The following is a 10,405-nucleotide window of genomic DNA, read 5'->3' on the forward strand; positions in this document are numbered from 1 at the left end:
CAGAAAGGGAAGCGATGAGAGCTGTGTGCTGGCAGGCTGGTTGCCTGCCTGGAAAGTCACACAGAAGGTGTTCAGAAGGACACAGAACTCACGGATTTCCTGCGTTCGTTGACGCTGCGTTGAAATCCTTCCCAAGGAGTTTGCTTTCCACGTGAACTTTGTGTTCAATTACTGGAAACCAGAGACACCAGCTGGGGTGGACACGAGGCTTGGAATCCCACCTGGATCCAGTCACTCCATCCTTTTGTGGAAAGGTGGGAAGGGGGTGATAATCGCTTCTTTACAAAATGGTTACATTACCTGAGAACTTGTATGGGAAGGCTTATCACACTGACCCCTGGGGGAGTGCTGTTAGAGTTAGGCTTTAGGGAGTAGAAATAGTCTTAGTATGTTCAAGTCCAAAAATTTGCAAATTCTATGCTGTGGTCCATTGGTGGCTGAGTGTATAAATAAACTGTGATATACCCATCCATGGGAGTATTATTCATCACAAAGGGATGAGCCCTAATCAGTTTGGCTCAGTGGACAGAGCATCAGCCTGTGGACTGAAGGGTTCCAGGTTCGAATGTGGTCAAGGGCACATGCCTGGGTTGTGGGCTCCATCCTCAGTAAGGGGCGTGCAGGAGGCAGCCTATCAATGATTCTCTCATCATTGATATTTCTATCTCTCTCTCCCTCTTCCTTCCTCTCTAAAATCAATGAAAATATATATAGGTTTAAGAAGGGATGAAGTGTTGGTGCACTGCATCATGCTCAGACACATTATGCTTATTGAAAGAAGCCAGACACAGAAGGCCATGTATTCCATTCATATGAAGGATCCAGAATAGGAAAATCCAGAGAGACAGAAAGCAGATTAGTGTTTGCTTAGGTCTGGGGGTCTGGGACGGGGAAATAACTGCCAATGGGAATGACATGTTTTGGGGGGAGTGTTGAAATGTTTTGGGACTTCTTACAGGTGGGTGTATTAAATGCCATTGAATTGTACACTTTAAAATGGCTCGTGTGTTATGTGGATTTCACCTCAATAAGAAAGTACTAGCTGGTTTGGCTCAGTGGATAGAGCATTGGCCTGCGGACTGAAGGGTCCCAGGTTCGATTACGGTCAAGTGCATGTACCTTGGTTACAGGCACATTCCCAGTAGCGGGTGTGCAAGAGGCAGCTGATCGATGATTCTCTCTCATCGATGTTTCTAACTAACCCTCTCTCTTCCTCTCTGTAAAAAAATCAATAAAATATTTTTTAAAAAATAAGAAAGTACTATGTTATGTCTGGTATTTGATCTAGTTCTTTCTTTTTTTGCTTTCTTCCTTTTTGTTATTTTTTGTATGTTTGTTTTGATTTTCCATTTTGTTAATCCTAACCCGAGAATATTTTTCCATTGATTTTTAGAGAGAGTGGAAGGGAGAGGGAGAAACAGAGAGAGAGAAACATTGATGGAAGAGAGACACATCAATTCGTTGCTTCCCATACACATCCCAACCAGGTCCCAGGATAGAACCTGCAACTGAGGTATATGCCCTTGGCCAGAATCAAACCAGGGACCCTTCATTCGCAGATGGAGTCTTTGAGCCAAACTGGCTAGGGCTAGTTCTTTCTTTCTCTGTAATTTCGACCATCATCTATTGCTGATGTGAAATAATTATGCTTCCAATGCAGGTCCTTGATGCTGGGATCAGTGGTCCCCGTTCTGGGCCTCAGTATTCCCATTTGCAAAGCTATCCTGGCTCTATGATGCTGGTGAACAGCTTGGCTGTTACATCTGGGCTTGTCATTTCTAGCCCTTCCTAACATTCCTCTCACAGTCAGGATGACCAGACCTGAAGGAGCTGACGAGAGGACGGGGAGACGTACTCTCAGCAGGGAAGGAAGATGAGCTTCCCTGCCCCAAGTGCACCAGGCTCCGCCTCTTATCCGGGATCCCAGAATGCCCACTTCTGGAATCCTCTGAGTCATGGTTTGGGGGCTCACTCTTCTCTCTTCTACTATGTGGGTTTAATATTTTCTCTTCCAGCAGTTTTGCTGTATGCTTGGCTTTTATTATATAAATTTGTGAATGTAGATGGACTATGCATTTATTTTCTTATTTTTTTAAAATATATTTTATTGATTTTATACAGAGAGGAAGGGAGAGAGATAGAGAGTTAGAAACATTGATGAGAGTCATCGATCAGCTGCCTCTTGCACACCCCCTACTGGGGATATGCCCGCAACCAAGGTACATGCCCTTGACCGGAATCGAACCCGGGACCCTTCAGTCCCCAAGCCGACACTCTATCCATTGAGCCAAACCGGTCCCGGCGGACTATGCATTTAAATAAATGAAAACTACTGACTCCTTCTAAGAATAAATACACCCTGTGATATTCAATTAGATAAGAATTTAGGTAATTACACCTAAAATATATATATATATATACCGTGTTTCCCCCAAAATAAAACATCCTCCAAAAATAAGACCTACTTACAGGTTTCCTTCTGAGTGAAATATAAGGCATCCCCCCAAAATAAGGCCCCCCCTAGGCTCTGTCTCAGAATGAAAATTAATTTACCATAAACTGGTCGCTAGGGCCGCCCCGACTGGAGAGAAATCAGCCTAAACTGCAAGAAGTTGTGACTTGGGTGAAGAATTCATGGGAGAAAAATCACTGACAGTTGCATTGCAAATGCACTGCGAGCAGGCTAGGCTACCTTGACAAGAAGTACTCATTTAAAGACAGTGCTATTGCTAAACATGAGAGATTTGGTCCACTGATTCTTTAGGAATTGGATTGTTATGATGATGTTCCAGAAGATGATGACATGATTGTCATTGAATAAATGAGTAAATTCTTGATACTGTGGGATTCACAGTTTGTCTGGTTTGTGTTGACAACTACCACACTGTATGCAGGTAATAAATTTCCTTTCTTTTCTTTCTTTTTTTTTTTTTTTTTTATAGAGAGGAAGAGAGAGGGATGGAGAGTTAGAAACATCGATGAGAGAGAATCATCCATCAGCTGCCTCTTGCATATCCCCTACTGGGAATGTGCCCACAACCAATGTACATGCCCTTGACCGGAATCGAACCCGGGACCCTTCAGTCCGCAGACTGACGCTCTACCACTGAGCCAAACCAGTTTCGGCTCCTTTATTTTCATTTAACAATAAATGTGTACTGTATTCTTCTTCATGGAAAAATAAGACATCCCCTGAAAATAAGACCTAGTGCATCTTTGGGAGCAAAAATTAATATAAGACACTGTCTTATTTTAAGGGAAACAGGGAATATATATATATATATATATATATATATATATATATATATATATATCTCCCTAACAGGTTTGGCTCAGTGGATGGAGTGTTGACCTCCAGACTAAAGGTCCCATTTTCTATTCTGGTCAAGGGCATGTACCTTGGTTGCGGGCACATCCCTAGTGGGGGATGTGCAGGAGGCAGCTGATTGATTTTTCTCTTATCAATGTTTCTTTTCTTTCTTTTTTCTTTTTCTTTCTTTTTTTAAAAAAAATATATTTTATTATTTTTTTTTACAGAGAGGAAGAGAGAGAGATAGATAGAAACATCAATGAGAGAGAATCATCGATCAGCTGCCTCTTGCAAACCCCCTACTGGGGATATGCCCGCATCCAAGGTACATGCCCTTGACTGGAATAGAACCCGGGACCTTTCAGTCTGCAGGCCGACACTACCCACTGAGTCAAACTGGTTAGGGCTTAAAATATATTGTTATTGATTTCAAGGGGGTAAGGGAAGAGAGAAAGAGAAACACCAATGATGAGAGAGAATCATTGACTGGCTGCCTCCTGCAGGCCTGCTACTGGGGATCAAGCCCACAACCCGGGCAATGTGCCCTTAACCAGAATCAAAGCTGGGACCCTTTGGTACACAGGCCGACACTCTATTCACTGAGCCAAACCAGTTAGGGCAACCTGACATTTATCTGTAGTTATTACATGCCATGTGTTGAGCCTCCTGACGGTTCTTTGGAAAGGCTAAACTCTGGTGCTCCAAGGCACCTCACATGCTACTACTTACTCTGAACGTGGCCCAAACGTGGGTGAGAGGAGCTTTAGCAGTGCCACCCCCCACCATTCCTGACACACACCACACACAAAGCCCCACACACACACCACATACACACACATCACACCCCGACCCCCCCCCCCCCCCCCACTACACACACACACACAGACACAATCTAAGTAAAAACAGGGAGCTTGGAATGCAACAAGGCCTCAAGACAGGTCCCTGCCGGAGACCACTTTCCAACCAGATCGCTGTCCTTAGGCCCTGGGGATGGGGAAATTTTGGAGTCTTGGTTGTTTAGGCCAACAACCTAACCTAAAGCCTGCTCCCCCTTCTGGTGGTAGACAAACATCATCCACTCCTAGAGGCCCTCCCACCAAGGCCCCCTCGTCTAACTCAGATCCCTGCCCGGCATCCGCATTTAGACATCAAGCACCTTTCCCATCATGCGTTTTACTTATCTGTCCCCTCCTCGTAACCTTCGTGAAGGCCACGATCCTGTCTGATTTGCTTACTACTGTATGTCCCATGCCTCACAAAATGATTTTTTTTTTCCTTTGGAAGGAAGTCCTTTGCTCAGAATAAATGCATCATGCAAGTGTGTGTGTATGTGCAGGATGTGGGAGACCAGGCATGTGGAAGAAGCAAATGGCAGAAAGGAAGATAGGAAAGAACTGCAGGCCAGCTCCATCCCCCTCCTTGAAATGGAAGAGGAAGCAATACCCAGCAAGCAACCCCACCCCATCCTGCCCTACCCTGCCCTAGGTTTCTGCCCAGCCACTCGCAGTCCTCAAGTCAATCCTGGGACAACTCCTCCCTCCTCTCACCAAGTGTGAAGAAACGGGCTCTATAGTTGGTGTTAGTGCTGCTGCAGGACCTACAAGGTGATGAGCGGGAAAGGGAGCAGACTCTGGTGTCCCAGCGGCACCAAGTATTTTGAAATTCAGTCACGCCTCTTTGCAACACTGTGTTCTCCAGGGCTACGTTACCTAGGGCTGCAACCACATGGGCTTGAACTCTGGAGGCCTGGGAGCTACTTTATGGCACCTGCTTAAACTTTGCCTTTGGGTTCTCAGCTGTAAAGTTGGGATCATGTGCATAAAAACCACAATCATAATGTGACTGTTTTTAAAAAAAATATATTTTATTGATTTTTTTACAGAGAGGAAGGGAGAGAGATAGAGAGCCAGAAACGTCGATGAGAGAAACATCGACCAGCTGCCTCTTGCACACCCCCCTCCCGGGATGTGCCCGCAACCAATGTACATGCCCTTGACCGGAATCGAGCCTGGGACCTTTCAGTCCACAGACCAATGCTCTACCACTGAGCCAAACCGGCTTCAGCCATAATGTGACTGTTGCAGAAATCAAGAGAGGATGCATGTGACTGTGTTTGGTCAATTGGAGGGCTCTGGATAGCCCGAGTTGTTACTGCTGCACAGGAGATTTGAATCTGACGGGTGTGGACCAGGTATGAAGTCTGCACCCTCCATGTGAGCCCTGATTGTCCTCGGGTGGGAAGGAAAGCATTTTCTTAGAATATTGGATGTCAGCTTTGCTTTAACAGGTAATAATCATGATTATTATTTGCTTTGGAGGTGTACCCCACCTACTTACAGGGAATTGAACTGGCTCCTGGAATGACAGAGGGAGACCTTTTTAGATAAGTGTTATCGCACAACCATCCAATCAATGTACGTGGCCGTGTCAAATCTGCTCAGGTAATACTGCACCTCGTCATTTTTATGAGCATATTTACAACTCAGGGCTGGTCTCAGATTATCGGCTTGGGACATACTTCAGGCTTAGTGGCCTTAAGACGTGTGGTGTAGCAACTGTTCTGGTTCAAAGCAAGCCTCTCCAAGAGCTTGCAAAACCTGCAGAGGAGCCATAAGGACTGTACAGGCTATTCCTGGCACCATTCACAGATCCATCTGCCTGTCACCAGGGCCTCAGATCCTCCTTGAAATTCTGATCTAAAAGCGTATCAGCTCTGTCACTGGTCCCGAAGGGTCTATCGGTGACATCTGTAATCTGGAAATCAAGCTGTCCTCTCCAAGTTAAACCCTGCAAGCCCACACATGATGGACAGGATAAGCTATCTGTACAAGGTCCCAGAGGGCGCAGGACACATCCCCAGTGAAAGCCAGGAGAGTAGGGCTCAGAAACTCAACCCAGGCATGCCTGTATGCAAAGGAAGCAGGAGCCCAGTGAAATCTCGAAAAAGCTTGTGAACAGCAGGTAAGTGGCTCTAGAAGACACCAGAGTGGAAAGACCTGGTAGTTTCTGCAGCACTAACCAGAATAGAGGGGTCCCAGGGATGCAGGTGTGTTCCACATTTTTTAAAATATATTTATTGATTTTGGGAGAGAAGCATCGATTTGTTGTTTCACTTACTTATGCATTCATTGGCTGATTCTTGTATGGGCTCTTCCTGGGGACTGAACCTGCAACCTTGGCATATTAGGGCAACATTCTACACAACTGAGCTGTGTGGAGGAATAGGGCCTCAATTACATTTTTTAAAAATATATATTTTATTGATTTTCCACATTGGAAGGGAGAGGGATAGAGAGCTAGAAACATTGATGAGAGAGAAACATCAACCAGCTGCCTCTTGCACACCCCCTACTGGGGATGTGCCAGCAACCAATGTACATGCCCTTGACTGGAATCGAACCTGGGACCCTTCAGTCCGCAGGCTGATGCTCTATCCACTAAGCCAAACTGGTTTCGGTCTCAATGACATTTTTAATGTACCACCATATGATTCCCTTTGCCCTGCTTCATGCTCACTGAAGCTTTGGATTTTGACTTGCTACACAGGGAGAATGTGTACAGAGCAGTCTCCATGACACCAACACTTGGGCCCCTTAGCGGTTATATTCTCATTACAAATAAATAAATTGCCATTTTGACTAGGCCTCTTGGGAGTAAGTTTCTTCCTCTCTGAACCGGACCAAATCTGATTTTAGACTTGCAAAGCTGATGTGCAGATCAACCCGCAATGACTATGTAGCCTGAGTACATACTGGCAGGTGCCACACCCTCCAGCACACTCTTAACATCTACTGAGAACTGACCACAGCCCTTCATGACCAATCAACGGGACTTGGGAGAAAGCCTCTGCCACTGCAGCCATGGCCCTGCATGGCTCAGCCAGCTGCTAACAGCTTGGTAAATGTTTCTAATGGCAGCAGCTGCAGTAAGTATGATTTCAGGAAATGGCAAGCCAGCTTACATGGCCCCAAATCAGGGTTATTTTCTGGAGCACACTTATCTGTTCATAATAACATATACCAAAAATAGAACAGAGCAGTCATCATGTCATTTCCTAAATATTGCTCTGCACATGATCAGGACCTAGAGATGGCATTAAATTCCTGCGTACATCAAGGAGCAATACACTTACGGACTCAAAGATCCCTTGTAAATAAACTGAGTGAAGTCCAGCCAGGTCACTGAAAACAATGTTTACAAAGTGTGTACATTGGTAGGTAAAAACTTTGTGATAGTCAAACGCAAATTTAGGATATAAACTTTACTTTTAACACTGTATTTGTATCCCCAAACGCCCTGTGTATAGAAAAAGAAAATAGGGGTGCAATATACTAAGGTTAACAGAAAAATTTGATGGAATGATTCTAGCCCATTTTCCCCCAAATGTTCTATGAATCTTTATCATTTTTATTTTAATGTATTTTTCTTGATTTCAGAGAGGAAAGGAGAGGGAGAGAGATAGAAACATCAATGATGAGAGAGAATCATTGATCAGCTGCTTCCTGCCTGCCCCCTACCAGGGATCTAGTCCCCAACGTGGGCATGTGCCCTTGACTGGAATCAAACCTGGGCCAAACCGGTTTGGCTCAGTGGTAGAGCGTCGGTCTGCGGATTGAAAGGTCCCAGGTTCGATTCCGGTCAAGGGCATGTACATTGGTTGCGGGCACATCCCCGATGGGGGGTGTGCAGGAGGCAGCTGGTTGATGTTTCTCTCTCATCAACGTTTCTAACTATCTCTCTCCCTTCCTCTCTGTAAAAAATCAATAAAACATATTTAAAAACAAAACAAAACAAAAAACCTGGGATCCTTCAGTCCACTGAGCCAAGCTGGCTAGGGCAATCTTTATTACCTTTATAATGAAACAGAGAATACAGAAGAAGAAACCAAGATGGTGGCATAGGGTAGACACCTGAATGCAGCCTACCACAATAACTTTGAATTTAGAACTGGAAAACAGGGGAAACATCGCCCTGAAGCGCCGAACGGCTGGCTGAGAGGATGCTCTACCATCTGGGAAGGAGAGAGAAGGCGCACTGAACCTCAGGAACTGTGAAGGTGCAGTGAACTGCGCGGGAAAAGGTGGCTGCCAGACTTTGCTGCTGGCTTGCTTGCGGAGCGCGGAGAAGGCGGGCCGAGTTCGCTGCTGGCTTACTCCCTGCGTGAGGAGAGGGCGGACAGCTAATGCGAGGCGGCTAGCTTTCTTGTTCAGGAGGAAAACAGAACCACCCTATTGCTCTGATAGTTGGCCCCAAACAGGGAGAGGCCAGACTGTCAGGCAGTGGGCAGAGAGGTGTGTGAAGCCAGCGGCCATTACTGCGGGACTCAGAAACCATACCCTCGTAGGGAGGGGCTGAATAAAGCTTGTCTGCACCACCCCGAGACTCTGCCCCATCCAAGTGGAGCAAAGAAACCCTTCCAGTGGCTAGCTTTCTCATTCGCCGCGAATAGGACTCTCCTAGGGAGGAACAGACAGGAATCTAAAGCTTGTCTGCGCCTATACCAAAGAGGTGCACGCGCCTGCAACTAGTCTTGCGGGATTCACCAAAGCTTAGCTGTGCCACTCCGAGCGGCAAATCTGGATCTTGGTGGAGGCCCTCAACCATTGTAGCTGCCCTGAAATTAAACGAGCCTTGTGTTGAACACTTCTGATTCCCCTGCACTCCGTTAAAATAAAAGTAGTATTGCCCAACCAGGGTGGCTCAGTGGTTGAGTGTCAACCTATGAAGTAGGAGGTCCTGGTTCAATTCCTAGACAGGGCACATGCCCTAGTTGTGGGCTCAGCTCAATACTTAGTAGGGGGCATGCAGGAGGCAGCTAATCAGTTATTATCTCTCAATCACTGATATTCCTATCTCTCCCTTCCTCTCTCTGAAATCAATAAAGATATATTTAAAAAAACAACAGCCCTGACTGGTTTGGCTCAGTGGATACAGCGTCGGCCTGTGGACTCAAGGGTCCCAGGTTCGATTCCTGTCAAGGGCATGTACGTTGGTTGTGGGCACATCCCGAGTGGGGGGTTTGCAGGAGTCACCTGATCGATGTTTCTCCCTCATCGATTGTTTCTAACTTTCTATCCCTCTCCCTTCTTCTCTAAAAAAAATCAATAAAATATTTTAAAAATTAAAAAAACAAACAAAACAAAAGCAATATCGACTTTCGTAACAGATGTTTCAAACACCTGAAATGTATGGGCAATTAATTTTTGCCTATGCATCAAGATAATTTGCACTTGCCCTAGCTGGTTTGGCTCAGTGGATAGAGTGTCAACCTGCGGACTAACGGGTCCCAGGTTCGATTACAGTCAAGGGCACATGCCCAGGTTGCAGGCTCCATCCCCAGTGGGAAGTGTGCAGGAGGCAGCCAACCAATGATTCTCTCTCCCTCTTCCTTCCTCTCTGAAATTAAAAAATATTTTTTAAAAAAGATAATTTGCACTTGGAGTCTACTTCCAAAAGAATATTAAGTTCAGCACATCACTAACAACCACCTTTCTTGGTTACCTGCCCCTCCCACCTTTGAAAGAAAACAAAGCTCCTTAGAAGATACGCTCTAATAAGCAAGCTGGCTTCAAACTTTATTTAAAGACAATACTGGGCAATTAGCTCATATCTGCATCTACTTACATGAAGCCCCTACTACCTCTGGATATATTTCCTGAGAAAATAACAAAGGCTGGATTGGCTTAATTTGACCCACCTTGTGTCCAGAAGTGTAGTGATTGGTATCACAGTTAGACCGCCTTTGTCAATCTCCAGTTCCACTTCTGTTGACCATCTTTCTGTTCTTGCTGCTGTTGCATTCCAGACTGTGAACAAGGCATGTACACAGCGCCACCTCTGGGCGAAGTGTAGTTTTTAAGCTTCTTAGCCCCAAATCAGGAGGAAATGTCCTAATTTGGGGTTAAGACTTGAGTGCCCTCAGAGGGTGAGTGGGAAAGTGCACAGGGCCTTCTGGGAGCTTCATCAGAGCCAAGCGCATCAAACCAGATGGAAACGATTAAGAAATGTTTGTATATGTGTTTGGTCACATCTCAAACAGGAAGATTCTGAGATGAGGAAAGCTGTCAAATGCCAGGGGATAAACCATAAACCCTC

The sequence above is a fragment of the Pipistrellus kuhlii genome, unplaced genomic scaffold (assembly GCF_014108245.1).
Source record: "Pipistrellus kuhlii isolate mPipKuh1 unplaced genomic scaffold, mPipKuh1.p scaffold_m20_p_15, whole genome shotgun sequence".
Lineage (NCBI taxonomy): Eukaryota > Metazoa > Chordata > Mammalia > Chiroptera > Vespertilionidae > Pipistrellus > Pipistrellus kuhlii.